Source organism: Biomphalaria glabrata, chromosome 17 (assembly GCF_947242115.1).
Source record: "Biomphalaria glabrata chromosome 17, xgBioGlab47.1, whole genome shotgun sequence".
NCBI lineage: Eukaryota > Metazoa > Mollusca > Gastropoda > Planorbidae > Biomphalaria > Biomphalaria glabrata.
In genome coordinates this window covers 25294367-25313721 of record NC_074727.1, presented here as the reverse complement: position 1 = coordinate 25313721, position 19355 = coordinate 25294367, and the positions used below count along the sequence as shown (strand labels likewise).

General features: G+C 38.5%; 1 protein-coding gene across 3 annotated transcripts in view; it reads left to right on the top strand.

Moving 5' to 3' along the window:
* LOC106067129 (uncharacterized) overlaps positions 1-19355 on the top strand; it is a 54267-nt gene that overhangs the window by 4700 nt on the left and 30212 nt on the right. The window contains exons 1-2 of one of the 3 annotated variants that reach the window (XM_056014931.1): positions 8956-9544; positions 9739-9896. The gene's annotated coding sequence lies outside the window, so the exon portion shown is untranslated. Of the gene's footprint in view, positions 1-8955; positions 9545-9735; positions 9897-19355 lie in introns of those variants that run through there. The other 2 variants (XM_056014930.1, XM_056014929.1) reach the window with 2 other exon arrangements.

Here is a 19355-nt window from a genome sequence, read left to right as displayed (position 1 = left end):
GTTTGCAGATGATATCGTGTTGTGGGAGTCAGGGAGAGACCGTCAACAACTCATTGACACTCTCCAGCAGGCATTAACAACTATATCCTGCTACGCCAGAATGTGGAACCTTGAGGTAAACCACTCGAAGTCGGTTTACTCATGGTTTACGCTGGGCCGTGATATATTGAAGGAACCTGTCGAGCTTAGAATGGATGGCAAGATTCTGGAATGGGATAAAAAGCCCAAGTACCTTGGAGTAATTCTCGATCAGAAACTGACTATGTGCGATCATATCCAGCAGGTAAAAGAAACAGCTTCCGAGAAGCTGAATATCGTAAAGAAACTAGCTGGAACGAAGTGGGGAGCGAGAGCTGACGTGCTGAGAGGACTGTACATGGGTGCAGTGCGCTCTCACATGGACTACAGTCTTCCTGTTCAGGTCTGGGCCTCGCAAACGACCTTAGCAAGCCTAGACTCTGTTCAGAACCAAGCCTTAAGACTAATCTGTGGAACCTTTAGGACAACGCCAATTGCCGCTGGCGAGATTATGGCAAACATCCCACCGTTGAAATTGCGCAGAGAACGAGCCGTCATACTAGCTCACGAGAGATATATGCGGCTGGAAGATGGATGCCCACTCAGAAGTCTGGTCGACAACTGGGAGGGTAGGAGACGCCCCAAAAACCGGCCTTGTTTCATGCATGTGGCACGCGGGCTGGTCAGAGAGGCGAATCTGCCGGTGGAGCGGGCTGCTCTTTCCCCGTCCGGTTCTATCTTCCCGATGGAGGCTCTCGGCATGCCGACGATACGGAAGAGCCTACTTGACCCAGTGGTGACGAAGCAGAGTCCAACCACACGGCTACTACAAGCAGCCAGAGAGACTATCGCATCATATCCAGCCGGAGTAACCACCATCTACACAGACGGTTCTGTGCGGATGCTCGAGGGAACTGTGAAAGCTGGGTACGAGCGGTAGTTCGACTCTCTGGCAATCCCGAAAGTGACGAGCTCAGTGGATCCTGTCAGCAGAAAAGCAGCCTCGAGGCTGAACTCGAAGCAATGTTCCAAGCACTGGACTGGGTGGCTACGATGGTACGTAACGGGACTGCGTCAGCGCACGACATAGTCCTTTTCACGGACTCGGTGGCCGCACTGGAGGCCATAGAACGGCTGGATGAAGGTGCTAGAAGGGTATGGGACGTCCTAACGGTCGGAGGGCGTCTCCTACGATTCGGCGTGAACGTTACTTTGCAATGGGTGCCCGCCCATTGTGGGGTGGTCAGCCACGATTTGGCTGACCAGCTCGCGAAAACCGCGGTCGCAACGGCGCTCGAAAATGATGAACCGTACTCATATGAAAGTGTACGATCCCTAGTCAACCAGCGCATGTTGACACTTTGGCACGACGGCTGGGATTCTTCGGACAAGGGGCGTGAGCTTTATCGGGCAATGAGGAGACCAGACAGAAGGGATGCATGGTGGCAACTTAATCGTGCGGAACAGGCAGTCCTAGCCCAGTTCCGGGTCGGCCATTGTCCAATTGGTGCTTACCTCGGACGATGGAAGGAGAACTACGACACACGGTGTCGCCATTGCATGGAGGACGATGAAACAATAGAACACATTCTTTACGAATGCAGAGTTCTGCACGAAGGACGATTGGGACAAGCTATAGATAGAGAGAATACTGGTTCATGTACGACACAAAGGCTGTCCTTGTACGGGGACAAGGCAACCTTAAGACTCACTGCTCGCTTCCTCTCACGTGCTCTAAGGGAGTAATTCTCAGCATGTTTTTCGTTGTCAATGGGGTTTCTGACTCGGCCTACAGACAGAAATTTAAATAATTGCAGGCTTTCCGAAACTTTTTCCAAGATAATCATTTTTATGTGCAATCCATCTGAAAGCGTTGACCTGTCTTCGATTTACGATTGTTGCGGCTACGTTACTTTTGCTAACCCAATAGCGTCATCCAAATAGTAAATCGCATGCGTACTTCTTTCAAGTTTTTGTGTTTCTTTCTGTGCATTTCTGAACCGATTCGTCAATGGCAGAAGATACTTCAAGAGCACTGACCATCTGTCCCTCAGTAAACAGATCTTCTGCATGGAATATTGTGTACAAAATGCAGACACAATTCAACACACAGATTTTCAAAAAAAGCTTTTGATTATAGTGGGGCACTTTTCTTGTGACAAAAAAAAAAAACGATTTCAAAGCAGGACTTAATATAGTTTCTCCACCGAAGACTTCATTGCTAACCAACTGGTCTTTCCTTAGTTTAGGATCACACGCGAAGCGCGGCACAAAAAAAAAATTATCATCAGGGGAAACAATTTCATTTCATTGTGAGATATTCCCATTGTTCTACAATTACCTCCCTTGTATATTATCTATTAGTACTCAATTTCTCTATTATCACGGAAGAGGTCTAATCAGTGGTGTAGCAAGGTACCCGTGGGCCCGGGTTCAAGAATATCTTGGTTGGCCCCCCTCCAGCCAATAAGATAAATTTAGTATGTGACAAAAAATGAGTTTTCTAAATGTAAAGACATTCCAATGTAAAAAATGTACCTTTAAAAAAAAAAAAAGTAACTATTTCATAACGTTTGATTCAGTTAGGACTGCACATAAGTAATAGTGTCTTAAAAGTCAATGTTTTTACAACTTCTGAACAGAGTTAAACGACTTAAAAGTGTTTCAAATGAACAAACAAATGTTATACCTAAGTTTTAATGTGGGCCCCAACTGGCCATGAGTCATGGGCCCAAGCGTTATGAACCCCTTGGATGCTACGCCACTGGGTCTAATATCCCATTAGTCTATTAAGACTTACTGCTTTCATCACTTTTGAGAATTACAGTTTTTAGAGATTATAATCAACATAGAAGACAAGAATGGAGAAACGGGCGTAGCCAGGATTTTTTTTTTCGGGGGGAGGGGGGGCGCAAATATATGTGTGTGTGTACGTTTGAGTGTGTGTGTGTGTGTGTGTACATAATTAATCTTTATTATATTCTGACCTGGAATTATTCGGCGCATTGGGCGGTAAGCTACTTCCACAAAAATCTGTCACTGGGAATGTCTGAAGCCTCTTCTCACCTGCTCTGAGAACCTCCACGAAAGTGTGGCACCAAGTTGTACTAGGATGTCCCTGTTTGCGCTTTTCTCATAATGGCCTCCATGTCATCGCAACTCTTATTATGCGTAATTCATTTTGTCGGAGAACATGTCCCGTAAACCTCATGCGACGCTCTGTCACAATCTTACTAAGGGGTCGACCCCCGGCAAAGGAGTCTTTGATTGAGACCCGATCTCTATAACTGACTTCTAAAATCCGTCTTAGCCATCTTTGTTGAGCCACATTTAGTCTTTTTCATTTTCGGCAGATGACTATTCACTGCACTTTACTAATTGAGCCAAGACACTGGTAGAAATTTGTAACCTCTCTTGGCTACGCTCTTGGAATTAGGTTACTGTAGTATGCTTTAGATTTCATATCGAAAAGGGAAGTTTTATCGTCAAATTTGTCTTAAACTAAAAAAATCTCTGGAGTTTTTTTATTAACAAATTCATAACCCCCATAGCTACTTTCATAAGAATTTGGTGACTGTAGTTTGCTTTAGAATAACATTGAAGAGAGAGGTTTTCAACCTCAAAACTCTCTGTGTGGGGGTATTTAAACTAAAACCACATTGAGTGGTTTTAAAAAAAAGGCCTCAGGAGGAGGGGGGTCTAAACTCAAAATCACCGTTGGCTTGGTTACGCTCACATAATTTTGAGAGCGTAATTGCTTTTTTTTTTTTTTTAATTGAAGAGTCATTTTTTTTTAGATTCAAACCCCGCTGAAGGGGGGTTTAAACTGAAAACCCCTTTGGCTACGATCATAGCATTTTGAGTATTTTCTTTTTTTTTATATTGAAGAGTTAATTTTTAGCTTCAAACCCGCTGAAGGGGGGTTTAAATTAAAGAATCCCTTTGACTACGCTCATAGAATTTTGAGGGTGTAATTTGCTTTTTTTATATTGAAGAGGTGATTTTTAGCTTTATGCCCCACTGAAAGGGGTTTAAACTCAAAACCCCCATTTGGCTACGATCATAGAATTTTGAGTAATTTTCTATTTTTTTATATTGAAGAGGTATTTTTAACTTCAAACCCGCTGAAGGGGGGTTTAAATTAAAGAATCCATTTGGCTACGCTTATTGAATTTTGTGTTATTTGCTTTTTTTTTTATATTGAAGAGGTAATTTTTAGCTGCAAACCCGCTGAACGGGGGGGGGGGGATGGGTTAAACACCAAACTCCTCTTGGCTAGAATGTAGTGACTGATGTGTGGATAGTCTTATATTGAAGAGGGGTTTTTATCTTAGATTTCAGAGGGGAGTTTAAAATCAAAATCTTACTTAGCTATGCTTTGGAATTCAGGGATTGTCGTTTGAATTATTACTTTTTTGTTTGGTTTTATAGAAGAGGGGGTTTTGACTGCAAAACTCAAAACCCCCTTGGCTGCGCTGTGGCAAGTGATGGTTTAGTATTAAAATATCAATTAAAATAAACAAAATCAAAGCAAAAAATGAGTCACTAAATTCCGATCATTTCGGGGGGCCGGGGGGGGGGGAGGGGTTGAACTCCCTACTACCTCCGGGCTACGCCCATGGACATACAGTAAAAAAAAAGAGAGAAATATAGAGAGAAGACAGCCTAAAACCAGAAATCCTCCTGCCACATAGATGAGGAACACAAAAGCTTTCTTTGTTCATGGACTAGATCTAACCTTAATTCCAATAGGTGAATAAAAAAATAAGAACTTGGTTAATGCCTAAGCTAAAAAATTTGTTATATCTAATTTGGTAGGAAAACTATTGGGCTACTTAGCGGACTTAAAAAGTATTTAGATTAGTACAAAGCTATTGAGTCACAACAATACTGGCAAATGTTCTTTCAACAATACATTTCAAAACTTGGAAAGTAATATTTTGCCACATGGGCGTAGCCAGGGGGGGGTTCTTGGGGTTCAACCCCCCCCCCCGAAATGAAATCCCCCCCCGCTGGGGGGGGGAACGAAATTATGTGACTGATTTTTGCTTTCATTTTGTTTATTTTAGGTGAGATTTTAATACAAAATCATCACTTACCAAGGCACAGCCGAGGAGGTTTTGAGTTAAAAACCCGTACCAGGGGGGTTTTGTGTTTAAAACTCCCTACCAGGGGGTTTTGAGATTAATAAAAAACCCTACCAGGGGGTTTTGAGATACAAATCCCTCTACCAAGGGGTTTTGAGTTTAAAACCCCATACCATGGGCTTTGAGTTTAAAACCCTCTACAGGGGGTTTTGCGTTTTAAACCCCGTACCAGAGGTTTTTGCAGTTAAATCCCCCTCTTCTATAAAACAAAAAAAATGCAAACACCAATCCCCAAATTCCAACAGCACAGTTAAGGAAGATTTTGATTTTAAAACCCCCTCCAAAATTTACGATAAACCCCCTCTTCAATATAAAAAAGAAAATTACACATTCAAAATTCTATGAGCGTAGCCAAAGGGGTTTTGAGTTTAACCCCCCCCCCCCTCCAGTTGGGGTTCGAAGCTAAAAAGTACCTCTTCAATATAGAAAAAAGCAAATTACACACTATAAAATCTATGAGCGTAGCCAAAGGGGTTTTGAGATAAATCCCCTCCTCCAGATAGCCTTTTCTTTAAAGTTTAAAACCCCTACAGATGGTTTTGAGTTTAAAATTCCCCTACAGAGCGTTTAGAGTTGAAAACGTCTCTCTTCAATATTATTTTAAAGCAAACTACAGTCACCAAATTCTATGATCGTAGCTCCAGAGATTTTTTAGTTTAAAACCCCTCAACAGATGATTTGACGATAAAACTTTCCTTTTCGATATAAAATCTAAAGCGAAATACAGGCATGTAATTCCAAGAGCGTAGTCAAGAAAGGTTAGAAATTTCTACCAGTGGCTTGGGCTCCATTAATAAAGTGTGAATAGTCTTCTGCCGAAATTGAAAAACATTAAATGTGGCTCAACAAAGATGGCCAAGACAGATTTTACGAGTCAGTCATAGAGATCGGGTCTAAATCAAAGAAATCATATGCCGAACTGGGAGTCGAATCCTTAGTAAGGTTGTGACAGAGCGTCGCATGAGGTGTTGCGGGACATGTTCTCCGACAAAATGAATTACGCAAAATAAGAGTTGCGGAAACAGCTTGCCGGAAAATGCGCCGAACGGCGCGAGAGGGTCTAAGTCAGTAAGAATAGCACATAAGGTTTTTGAAATAAAACTTTTTAATAGCAAGATAATGCACTGTAGATACCTCAGAATATGCATTTTGTTGGCTTTCAATACCAGAAATAGTGCTCGGCGGCGGGGCTTCGCAGCGCTCCCCCAGACCCCCTTGCTACGCCCATGTTTTGCCAGCTCTGTCCTTTACACACTTAAAAGACCCTAACTTCTTGGCTGCCGAGCCATCGGTTTAAATCATAGATTGATGGGACAATACTCGCTTTTGAACCAAAAGATGTTCTTTTATTTATCAATATTGTATTTGTATTTGATAACAACTGGGGTAAAATTGAAGTTAGTCATGAAAGCTGTCCATACTACATTAAATAATTGTAACTTTTTTAAAATGGTAAAATGAGATCAAATGTACACGTAGGCCTGCTCTATTTCTTTCTAATAACATAGGACTTGCTATTAGATATCAGTATGAGTAGTAATAAGTGTTAAAAAGTGGACTTTATTAAAACTTTCGAAAAAGTGTAGGGGCCTCCACAACAATTCTGCCCCAGTGTTATTACGTCACCTAGATGGTCATTAGGGCTCAGCCGGGGTGTTGGTTTCTGTCTTTCTAATAACAATAAGGCTTGTCTTCGATTAATGATTATAAATATTTCTACCAATTGTTTTTGTTTAGCTCAGTTTCATGCTTCTAGCTTTCTCAATGCGCTATGATCCTATCATTTGATCAGTATGGGAAATGGCGGGGGGATGGGGTATATGTGGGTTCCACGACAATTCGTTCACTGACATTTCGTTCACTGACAAATCGTTCACGACTTTTCGTTCAAGCGACTATTCGTTCACCAGACATTTCGTTCACCCGACAATTCGTTCACGCGACATATCGCTCACGGACTATTCGCTCACAGACAACTTGTTCACCGACAACTTGTTCACCGACAGTTGATTCACGACAAATCGTTCACGCGACAAATCGTTCACGCGACTATTCGTTCACGGCACGGACAAATTGTTCACAGACAAATTGTTCACTAGATAGTAATATATTGTTAATATTATATATTTTCGTTGCGTGTTTAATTTATTTACATTAAAACTTTTGTAGCTATTATTTCCAAATGCAAAAAATTTCTAGAGATCAGGTCAAATCCGAGTTTATTTAATTTCGTTGTTGTTGTTGTTAATATTTTGTTAATGAGGACAGTTTGTGATAAAAATTATACTTAAAAGAAAAAAAGAGATCTTACAAGCTAGCTGAAAAATGTAAACGGGCCCTCACTTTACAATGGTAACATTTTTACTTTCACCTTTAATATACCTTTACACCCCCCTTCTTTTTTGTCATCTACCGGGACTCTACCCATTCATCTGGATACTCTAGTTAACACCTAGTGGAGTGCTACACAGAGTGGCTCCTCTGGAAGTCATAAACTTTATTGGACATTGCCTATACACATGTTCAATCTGTTAACATTGAAAATATCTACTAGACACTAGTATAGTACTTTCCATCAAGTTTAAAAGGAGTTCTATTTTATTTTTATTTTAGTTAACTTGTTTCTATATGTGACCACCCATTGGTAGACTAATTTGATTGCTTGGACTTCAATATAAAATTTATGGAAACAATTTTGCTTTGTGTATTGCGATAAATTTATAATTTTTTGATAGGGAAATATTTCCTAGTGTTGTATATGTAATTAGTTGTTTTTTTCTTAGATGACTTAATTGATAAGTATTAACCTTAGATCTGTATCTAGTATGTGACGTTCAGAGCTGAATAGTGAAACCATATATTGTACCAAATCTAGTACCATTGTTAAAAATCTAAATTATCTCTCGTAAAAACACTGACAGGATTGTGAAATAAATACTAGTGTGTCTGTGCGTATATTTGTTTTTGTTAATAAGATGTCAATAAAATGGGTATGTTAATTAAACATCTGGACCGCTATTAAGAAGATAAGCAAATATGGGTAGGGCGAACAAGACTACATGACGGACATGAGTGTAAAAGAAGGCCTACATGTTGAAAGTAAAAATGTTACCTATAGTAAAGTGAGGGCCCATTTAAATGTTTCAGCTTGCTTGTCAGATCTCTCTTTTCTTTTAAGTATATATTTTATCACATACAGTCCTCATTAACAAAATATCAACAACAAACAAAAAATTAACAAAGAATTTCGGATTAGGCCTGATCTTTAGCAATTTTTTGTTTTTGGAAATATCCAGTGAACGATTTGTCTGTGAACAATTTGTCCGTGCCGTGAACGAATAGTCGCGTGAACGATTTGTCGCGTGAACGATTTGTCGTGAATCAACTGTCGGTGAACAAGTTGTCGGTGAACAAGTTGTCTGTGAGCGAATAGTCCGTGAGCGATATGTCGCGTGAACGAATTGTCGGGTGAACGAAATGTCTGGTGAACGAATAGTCGTGTCCCCGTATATGTGAATGTTACCTTGATCGCTTTTTAAATGCATAAAGAAATAATTGTGCAAAATTTCAACTTGATCCGAGATTGGGTATGGGAGAAATAACGTGTACAAACTTTTTACCAGACAGACACAGTGAGCTTTGTAAAAAATAGAAAGAGGTATGACGTCTAGTCTATAAATAATTGTACTGTATATAGCCCAGTGTTTGGCCAGTGGATTTAAAAATTCAATAATCTCACTATTCTAACAGGACGTGTGAATAGTGACTAAAGATTTTTTCTTTAAGGCGGAATGTGTAATAAAAATCATATCATGGATTTCATGCCTCAGTATTGGATTAGTTACAATGTTCGAATTCTATTCAGGCTGTTTTAAAGGGAATAGTTTCTGCGTGTAATAGAACCATTGTTTCGGCTAGAACCAGAAAGAAAGGCAATTTTCGAATGATAGGCCGTTAGAGTTGACAAAACGTCTTCAGCGTAGGGCCTACATGTAAGTTGTCATAACGTTTAAATGGTGACATGGTAAAAAGAAAGGCTTGCAGCGAGTCTCAAAGTGCAAATTTAGTAGTGTAGAGAGTTAGCTGTATCAAAGCTTAAATTTAGTAGTGTAGAGCAGTGACGTTGATGGGTGGCTAAGCAGGAGCGAACGTCACCGGCTGACCCAAGACCAGTCGTTATAAAAGGCCTGAACATTGACTTGCGACGACGCAACCTGTGGGCAGTTTAGAACAATAACTCGTGTTGTGGAGTGTGTGTGTGTGTTTCTGTGGTGACGATGGGAAGAAGCTAGTGATTGGTTGTGAATTATGTAACATAATGGGATTGTCGTCATTGGACAGACTACTCCAGAACGTGAGACTGAAAGGTTGTTATCGTAGTGAGTTACGTTTTGTTAAAAAAATATTATTATTAAAGTCTACTACAGTTATTTTATCTTATATTAACATGATTTTTGTCTATATTATAATACAAGTTATATTAAACATTGTTCAGAAAGAAGTTACTCAATTATTTCAAGTTTTATTTGTTAAGATATAATACGCCTACAGCGGTTTAATTTTCTATCAGCAGTCTGGTGCCACAAGTCAACGACAATCAACAACACCACGTCATACAGACCTGTGAAGTAGAGACGAGCTATTGGTCTACTTTACCCACAGGTTGGGACGTTGCAAGCCAGTGTTCAAGCCTTCTGTGACGATTGGTCTCGGCTGACACCCATCAGAGAGGTGACACCAAAGTATTTTCTTTCATGGACGTGACAGTGTCTAGACAACTTTTTTGAAAAAGTGTTTCTGCAAGTTTAAGTTATTTTTATTACAAAGCTTATATCAACTTACTCTGTCTGTCTGGTTTGAACATTTTTTACTCCCATTTCCCATTTTCGGATCAAGTTTAAACTTTGCACAATTAATCATTAAACCTGATAGAAGCATAAAAATTAAACAATGACTTAATTAATTGTTGGTTTGTTGTAAATCTAAGGCAGGCAACTCAACGAAGTTCTACAGTAAATATATAAGTGTGTTTATTTACAAGGACAATTACATAACAGCCTTCTGCATACAAAGAGTCTTGTTACTAATTCTACCAGTCCTTTCACCAGCAACCTGAATACAGACTTCCCCGCTTTGCTCCAGGTCCCCACTACAGTCTTCAGCAAGCACAAAAGATGGCTACTTAGTTTCCAGCAATTCAGGCTCTACACAATCACTTGATACACTGTTCTTTCTTCTATCCTAGCGCCTTCCTCTTCTGTTTCAATAGTGCGCTCGTACGCACCTCAAGCATTGGTGCAAGGCGGGGGTTACAACAATATATATATATATATATATATATATATATATATATATATATATATATATATATATATATATATATATATATATATATATATATATATATATATATATATATAATATATATGGATTTAGTCCCCTTATTACGTCATGACATATTATTCTCTCACTTCCCATTTTCGTATCAAGTTGAAATTGTACATAACTATTCAGAATTATTTACAGTCGATAACATTACAGAATCAATAACAAAAATTAACAAATTAGTTAATCGTTTAGTGCTTTGTTACGACACAAGACTCTTTGAAATAATAATAGACTCTCAGGTTATTACTCTATAAATACTTTAATATTACAACAAGTTATGTAAATACGAACAGTTCATTTCTCTTCCTGTCAATTTCTCACGGCTTCCCTTTTCAACATCACTTCCATTCATTACACAAATTCGCACCATTATTCATGCACACCGTGCTGCGCTACGACCGTAACACCCCCCTTGTTTGCTAAGTTCGATGTACATCGAACGTCTTTTAAATATCAAATAAAATTATAAATCACTGTTCAATATAATTATATTATCTTCATTAATTCTCATTCTTTTAAACCAGGTAAAAACCAACGACAACAACAAAACCCTCCAACAGCAAAATTAAATATCATTATCATTCTTTACATTATTATTTTAGGTTCAAAATTACTTACATCCATCCCAATGTATAATGTCCAGACTTCCCCAACGAACCAATCAGAGTAAATCTCATAATTCACAATTATAAACTATAATTAACTATGTACCTGTAATACTATATTTTACATTTCTAACAATGGTTTCATCAAATTCTCAATACAACACCATATATTAATATCTCGACACCTCACACATGTAACAAATCTTCGTCAATCCATAGTCTTCGAATACATATACATGTAATATGTGTATATTTACAAAATGTTCCAATCTGTTATAGATGTCTATTCATTACACTGCTATTCATTGTGTTCTCACCAAAATGATTTTACTGACATAATTCTTTTGACCAACCAACAGAAACAAAATTGACGTGGCCAAACTCCTTTCCTTACTTCCATTTCTTTTCCTTCTTAGGTACACCGTGATAATGTGTCAGCTATCACATTGTCTTTCCCTGGTATTGTCCTGACCTCAAAGTTATAATCCATAAGTTGCAATGCCCATCTGGCTATTCTGTTGTTCCCTAGTTTATTTGTATTAATGAAGGCCAAGGGAGCGTGATCCGTCCATAGTTCAAATTTAGCTCCCATTAGGTAGAACCCTAATTTTGTTATACCCCATACAATGGCTAGTCCTTCCTTTTCAATGGTAACATATTTCAACTCAGATGTTGTCAGTTTTCTACTCACATATAAAACAGGATGTGGGACACCATTCCATTTTTGCATTAGACAGCCTCCTATTGCAATGGCTGATGCATCTGTAGCCAAAATAAATTCCTTAGTATTGTCAGGTAATTTCAAAATCGGTGCCCCAGAAAAGAAAGTTTTAATTATGTCCAGTGCTTCTTGACATTCCTCCGTCCACACTATATTGTTAGGTTTTCCTTTCTTTGTTAGATTTGTTAGTGGTTCAATTATTTCTGAAAAATTTGCGATAAATTTTCTATAAAAGTTGCATAACCCCAAAAGGCTTCTAATTTGCTTCTTTGTCTTTGGTACCTTAATGTCCAATATTTTTGATACAGTTTCTTCCAATGGTGTAATGTACTCATTTTTAATCTTATACCCCAAAAATGAAATTTCACTTAGGCCAATTTTTATCTTTGTTGGTTTCAATGTTAAATTGTTTTCTTTGATAATTTTAAAAACCTCTCCAAGGCTTCATCCTGCTCATCCCATTGCTCACTAAAAATGCATATATCATCTAAATAACAAATTGTGTCTCTTCTATGGCTGAATAATTTGGCCATCATTCTGTTAAACGTGGCTGGAGCATTTACCAAGCCAAAGCTCATCACATTCCATTGATATATGCCCGAAGGTGTCTTAAATGCCGATAATGGTTTAGCTTCTTGTTTTAGAGGTACTTGCCAGTATCCTCTTGACAGATCCAACGTGCTAAAAATCTTTGCATTTTTTAGCTTAGTAAACATTTCTTCTGCTTGTGGCATTGGAAATGGATCAAATTGTGTGACTTTATTCAACTGTCGATAATCCACACACAATCTTAAGTTGCCACACTTTTTTTAACAAGCACGACTGGTGCAGCCCATGGTGAACTAGATGGTTCTATCACTCCAAGTGTTAGTAGCTCATCAATTTCCTTCTGAAATGTTTCTCTGTGGTGTAATGGGATCGTATATTGTGGCAGTTTATTCGGTACTTTGCCAGTTAACTTGATATCATGTTCTATAATACTTGTTTTCCCAGGTAAATCCGAAAAAATATTCTTATACTCCTCAATTAGTGCCTTGATTTCTTTAGCTCTATCAAGCGAAACTCCATCCACCATGACATCCTTCCATGTTTGCCTACTTTCTGTTGCCACTGTCTCTATTGGTCTAAACCTTTCCTCTGTCTCCATTTCTTCCGTCACACAGGCACTCATTGTCATTGACTCATCCTTATTCCTTTCTTCACTTCTTTGTCTTGGTGTAAATTCTTTTAACAAATCCACATGAAATATTTTTAACATCGAATCAATGTCTATTTCATAATCCATATCGCTAATTTTCCTTGCTACTTTGTATGGTCCCAGCCAATTTGTGCCCGAAGCATTATTGTTATCCTTATGTAAGACCAAAACATCTTGTCCTACCTCTAATTCCGTCATTTTTCTATGTTCATTCACTCTGGAATGTGTTAATTCATTTCTCTCTAGTATCTGTCTATCCGCTTCTTCACATGCCTTTATAATCTGATTTCTAGTTTCTGTCACAATATCATAACTGTCATTAGTTACTACATGATCATGTGGAATTATCAAATCTTTCAATATTGTCATTGGACCTCGTGGATTTCCTCCATAAATCATTTGAAATGGTGAAAACCCTGTTATTTCATTACGACTCTCCCTGTATGCAAATAGTATTGATGGTATTGCCATATCCCACTCTTTGGGTTTATCATCCATTACTTTATATAATGATTTCTTTAGATTGACATTAAAACGTTCACAAGTGCTCTGTGAATAATACGAGGTTGTAAACCTTTGCTGGATCCCAAACATGTTCAAGAATGTTGTAGCCAATTGACAGTTGAATTGAGTGCCCCTATCTGACAATATTTCTCTAGGAAATCCAAATCTTGTAAACAACGTATATAATGCTTGTACTATATCTCTGGCTTCAATTCGTTTGAGTGGGATAGCTTCCGGCCATCTGGAGCACACGTCTATCACAGTTAGGATATAACGGTGACCCCTATTTGATACCACTGGCATTGGACCGATTAAATCAATCGCTATTTTACTAAATGGTCTATCTGGTACATCTACCCTTTGTAATGGTACTTTTATGTTTCTTGCTCCTTTTCTAGAACATAGTTGGCACGAAGTCACATAACTTTTTATGTCCTTATTAATTGATGGCCAATAAAAATTCTGAAATATTCTTTGTTTCATTTTGTGTAGTCCCAGATGTCCTGTGTGTGCTATATCGTGTCCATTTTCCATTACAAGCTGCCTGAATTCTCTGGGTACCACAAACTGGATTACTTTTTTTCCATGCCATTCAATCTCTCTAACAAGAGTTCCTCTTTCTACATAGAATATTCCTCCTCTACCTCCTTTCATTGCTAATTGGCGTAACTCTGGATCATTTTTTTGTTTTGTGATAAATTTTTCTTTGTTAAATCCTATGTCTTTGATTTCAATTGTTTCTGTGTTTTCATGTTGTTCTTCATCTTGCTCTTTTTCCTTAGTTGATAACTCGAACAACTTTGCCAAATCTCCTTCCTCTACATCTTTACTACAGGATCGAGTAGTGGCCATTCCACAACAATTTTTCCAAACCGCTATCTCATTTTCCGTGCACTTCTTTATGTTTGCTATATTGCCAATAATCAAATCAATTTGATCATGGTCTATAACACATGCCTCTACGATCCCGGTATAATACGGTGTTTTAATGTTCACTCGGGCTACGGGTAAACGAACTGTTTTACCATCAAACATAATACATGCTTTGTTTTTTCCAGTATATTCATGATCTTCAACCAATTTTCGGTTTATTCCAACAATAGTGCTCCCAGTGTCCCTTATCGTTCTTGCAGCCTTATTTCCTACAAATGTTTGAAAACAATCTAGACTTCCCGAACTCGACAATAACGACAAACTTTGATCTCTTCCATTTCTTCTGCTATCATATCTTCCCTGTCTGTTTCCTTGATATCTCCCTCTGTAGCTATTATACTGGCCTTGTCTACTATCTATTTGACTCCTTCCTTGTCCTCTAAACCTATTCTGTCCTTCATATCTAAATCTTCTATTGTTGCTATAACTGTCTTGTGTTTCTCTAGCTCTATTAAATGCTACTATTTCCTCAATATCGCTACCTCTGTTTAACTTTTTTTCAGGATGTGCCACTTTGTAAGCCCTTATTAATTTTACAATCTCATCAACAGATTTTGGCTTTCTCTCCAGCAGGAATATTTTTAGTTCGTCCTGACTCTCATAAATGAGTTTATCCAGCATAAGAAATACCTTTAGTCCATCAAACGTCTTCTCTATTTTTGATGACTCTGTCCAATTGTCAAAGTAGCTATTCATCTTGTCTAAAAATGTTTGGGGATCCTCGTTGGTTTCAATGGTGCAATTAACATATTGTTGACGATAAAACGCCTCAGTTTTTCCAAATGTTCGTAGTAATTGCTCCTTTACTATTTGGTAATTATTCTGATTCATGCAGATCTTTGACGGTACCTCCGCTGCAAATGACTTCGATAACAAAAATGTCCATTTATCTTCAGGAAAAGCCAATTCTTTCATTTCAATTTCAAACTTCTTTAAGAAAATATCTATGTCTATTTTATTCTCATCAAACATTGTACCTTTATATTTTGCCAATTTATTTCCAGACACGTCATTTTTCATTCCAGTACCTTCATCATTAGCTTTTCCTTTTTTTATTTCCAACTTTTCTTTCTCTATGGCTAACCTTTCTTTCTCCATAGCTAGCTTCTCTTTCTCAATTTCTTTATCCGTAACTAATTTCTCTTTACTGATAGCCAACTTCTCTTTCTCTATTTCCTTTTCCATGACTAACTTCTCTTTCTCTCTTTCTTTTTCCATGGCTAACTTCTCTTTCTCTATTTCCTTTTTCATGGATAACTTCTCTTTCTCTATTTCCTTTTCCTTGACTAGTTTCTCTCTTTCTATTAATCTTTCTTGTACATATTTTCTCAGCTCTGCTCCTTCTAATTCCAATAGTCTCCCTTCTTCTTTCAAAGCAACTATTTCAGCTTTATCCGCCATTTGTAATTTTTCTTTATCGAGTTATCTGGCCATATCCATTAAATATATTTGATTCTCCTATACTTAATGCTTGGAAACAATGTTCATATCTAAATGTAATGTAATGAACCAAACGTTTAATGTTATTCGAATACAAATATGTATCTACTTCCCGGAATACTCTTCTTCCTGCTGGTATAACTTCCAATGCTAGTGTATATTCTCCGCCGGTGATATGAATCTTTCGTTGTTTGTCTATATGCCGTGGTCAGTGTATATCCGTTGGTCCTAAATGGGCACTGTTCTCCACCGTAGTCAAAATTCACTAGTGTTGCCCACAGCAGTGCCAATAATCGTACAAATTTCCATTAATATTGAATGTTAAAGGTTATTGTTGAGAACTATGACCCGCCAGACCAATGAAGATGTACGTTTTCACATTGGTGAATGTAGAGAATGGGCCGTCATAATAATTATAATGATATAAATCTAGATTTAAATGTTAATCTAGTTGATTAATTCAGCAATAATGTTTTTAGTTAAGTTTCAACTAAAGGTTTATGTTTACCAGTGAGTCTAGTACATAGCTTTAAAGATTTAGATGACGCTACTCTCCCAATCTTAATAGATCTAGAGATCTAGAGATTTTGTTCCACTAGTACTAGTAATACCTCAGTAGACAGGAATTAGATACCGTTATAACGCAGGTCTTGCCTTTTCCGTTGGGCGCCACTTGTTACGACACAAGACTCTTTGAAATAATAATAGACTCTCAGGTTATTACTCTATAAATACTTTAATATTACAACAAGTTATGTAAATACGAACAGTTCATTTCTCTTCCTGTCAATTACTCCCGGCTTCCCTTTTCAACATCACTTCCATTCATTACACAAATTCGCACCATTATTCATGCTCACCGTGCTGCGCTACGACCGTAACATGCTTATTAATCAATTTTGTTTTATATATCAGAAAGGGAGATAAACAAAGTATGCATTAATTAGCAGTTCCTTCCCTTAGATAAGCTTTGTTTTTTTTAAGTATTATTTTTTTCTAGTGCTTGTTAATTTTGTTCATTTTTTTTTTCTACAAATAATTTTGGTGGAAATTTTATCCGCATGTAACAACATTGAACCTACCAGAATTATAAAGGTTATAATTCATTCCGCCATTGTAATCATGTTCTAGATTTCCAAATTTGTGATGTGGTCTTTATAAGTGATGCCAAGAATCCTTTTTTTGATTTAATAATATATCTACACCTAGAGCACTGCGAAATGTAGTGTCTAGGCCTGTACACTTGTTGTACTGCGAAATGTAGTGTCTAGGCCTGTGCACTTGTTGCACTGCGAAATGTAGTGTCTAGACGTGTTTACTTGTCTACTGCGAAATGTAGTGTCTAGACGTGTACACTTGTTGCACTGCGAAATGTAGTGTCTAGACGTGTACACTTGTCTACTGCGAAATGTAGTGTCTAGACGTGTACACTTGTTGCACTGCGAAATGTAGTGTCTAGGCCTGTGCACTTGTTGCACTGCGAAATGTAGTGTCTAGGCCTGTGCACTTGTTGCACTGCGAAATGTAGTGTCTAGGCCTGTGCACTTGTTGCACTGCGAAATGTAGTGTCTAGGCCTGTGCACTTGTTGCACTGTGAAATGTAGTGTCTAGACGTGTACACTTGTTGCACTGCGAAATGTAGTGTCTAGGCCTGTGCACTTGTTGCACTGCGAAATGTAGTGTCTAGGCCTGTGCACTTGTTGCACTGCGAAATGTAGTGTCTAGACGTGTACACTTGTTGCACTGCGAAATGTAGTGTCTAGACGTGTACACTTGTTGTACTGCGAAATGTAGTGTCTAGACGTGTACATTTGTTGCACTGTGAAATGTAGTGTCTAGACTTTGTACATTGTAGCACTGCGAAATGTAGTGTCTAGACGTGTACACTTGTTGTACTGCGAAATGTAGTGTCTAGACGTGTACATTTGTTGCACTGTGAAATGTAGTGTCTAGACGTGTACACTTGTACTGCGAAATGTAGTGTCTAGGCCTGTGCACTTGTTGTACTGCGAAATGTAGTGTCTAGACGTGTACACTTGTCTACTGCGAAATGTAGTGTCTAGACGTGTACACTTGTTGCACTGCGAAATGTTGTGTCTAGACGTGTACACTTGTTGTATTGCGAAATGTAGTGTCTAGACGTGTACACTTGTTGCACTGCGAAATGTAGTGTCTAGACGTGTACACTTGTTGCACTGCGAAATGTAGTGTCTAGACGTGTACACTTGGTGCACTGCAAAATGTAGTGTCTAGACTTTGTACACTTGTAGCACTGTGAAATGTAGTGTCTAGAGTTTGTGCATTGTAGCATTGCGAAATCTAGTGTCTAGACGTGTACACTTGTTGCACTGCGAAATGTAGTGTCTAGGCCTGTGCACTTGTTGCACTGCGAAATCTAGTGTCTAGGCCTGTACACTTTTGCACTGCGAAATGTAGTGTCTAGGCCTGTGCACTTGCTGCACTGCGAAACGTAGTGTCTAGACGTGTACACTTGTTGCACTGCGAAATGTAGTGTCTAGACGTGTACACTTGTTGCACTGTGAAATGTAGTGTCTAGACTTTGTACATTGTAGCACTGCGAAATGTAGTGTCTAGACGTGTACACTTGTTGCACTGTGAAATGTAGTGTCTAGGCCTGTACACTTGTTGCACTGCGAAATGTAGTGTCTAGACTTTGTACACTTGTTGCACTGTGAAATGTAGTGTCTAGACTTTGTACACTTGTTGCACTGTGAAATGTAGTGTCTAGACTTTGTACACTTGTTGCACTGTGAAATGTAGTGTCTAGACTTTGTACACTTGTTGCACTGTGAAATGTAGTGTCTAGACTTTGTACATTGTAGCACTGCGAAATGTAGTGTCTAGACGTGTACACTTGTTGCACTGCGAAATGTAGAGTCTAGGCCTGTGCACTTGCTGCACTGCGAAATGTAGTGTATAGACGTGTACACTTGTTGCACTGCGAAATGTAGTGTCTAGACGTGTACACTTGTTGCACTGCGAAATGTAGTGTCTAGACGTGTACATTTGTTGCACTGCGAAATGTAGTGTCTAGACTTTGTACACTTGTTGCACTGTGAAATGTAGTGTCTAGACTTTGTACATTGTAGCACTGCGAAATCTAGTGTCTAGACGTGTACACTTGTTGCACTGCGAAATGTAGTGTCTAGACTTTGTACACTTGTTGCACTGCGAAATCTAGTGTCTAGACGTGTACACTTGTTGCACTGTGAAATGTAGTGTCTAGACTTTGTACACTTGTAGCACTGCGAAATGTGGTGTCTAGGCCTGTACACTTGTTGCACTGCGAAATGTAGTGTCTAGACGTGTACACTTGTTGCACTGCGAAATGTAGTGTCTAGGCCTGTGCACTTGCTGCACTGCGAAATGTAGTGTCTAGA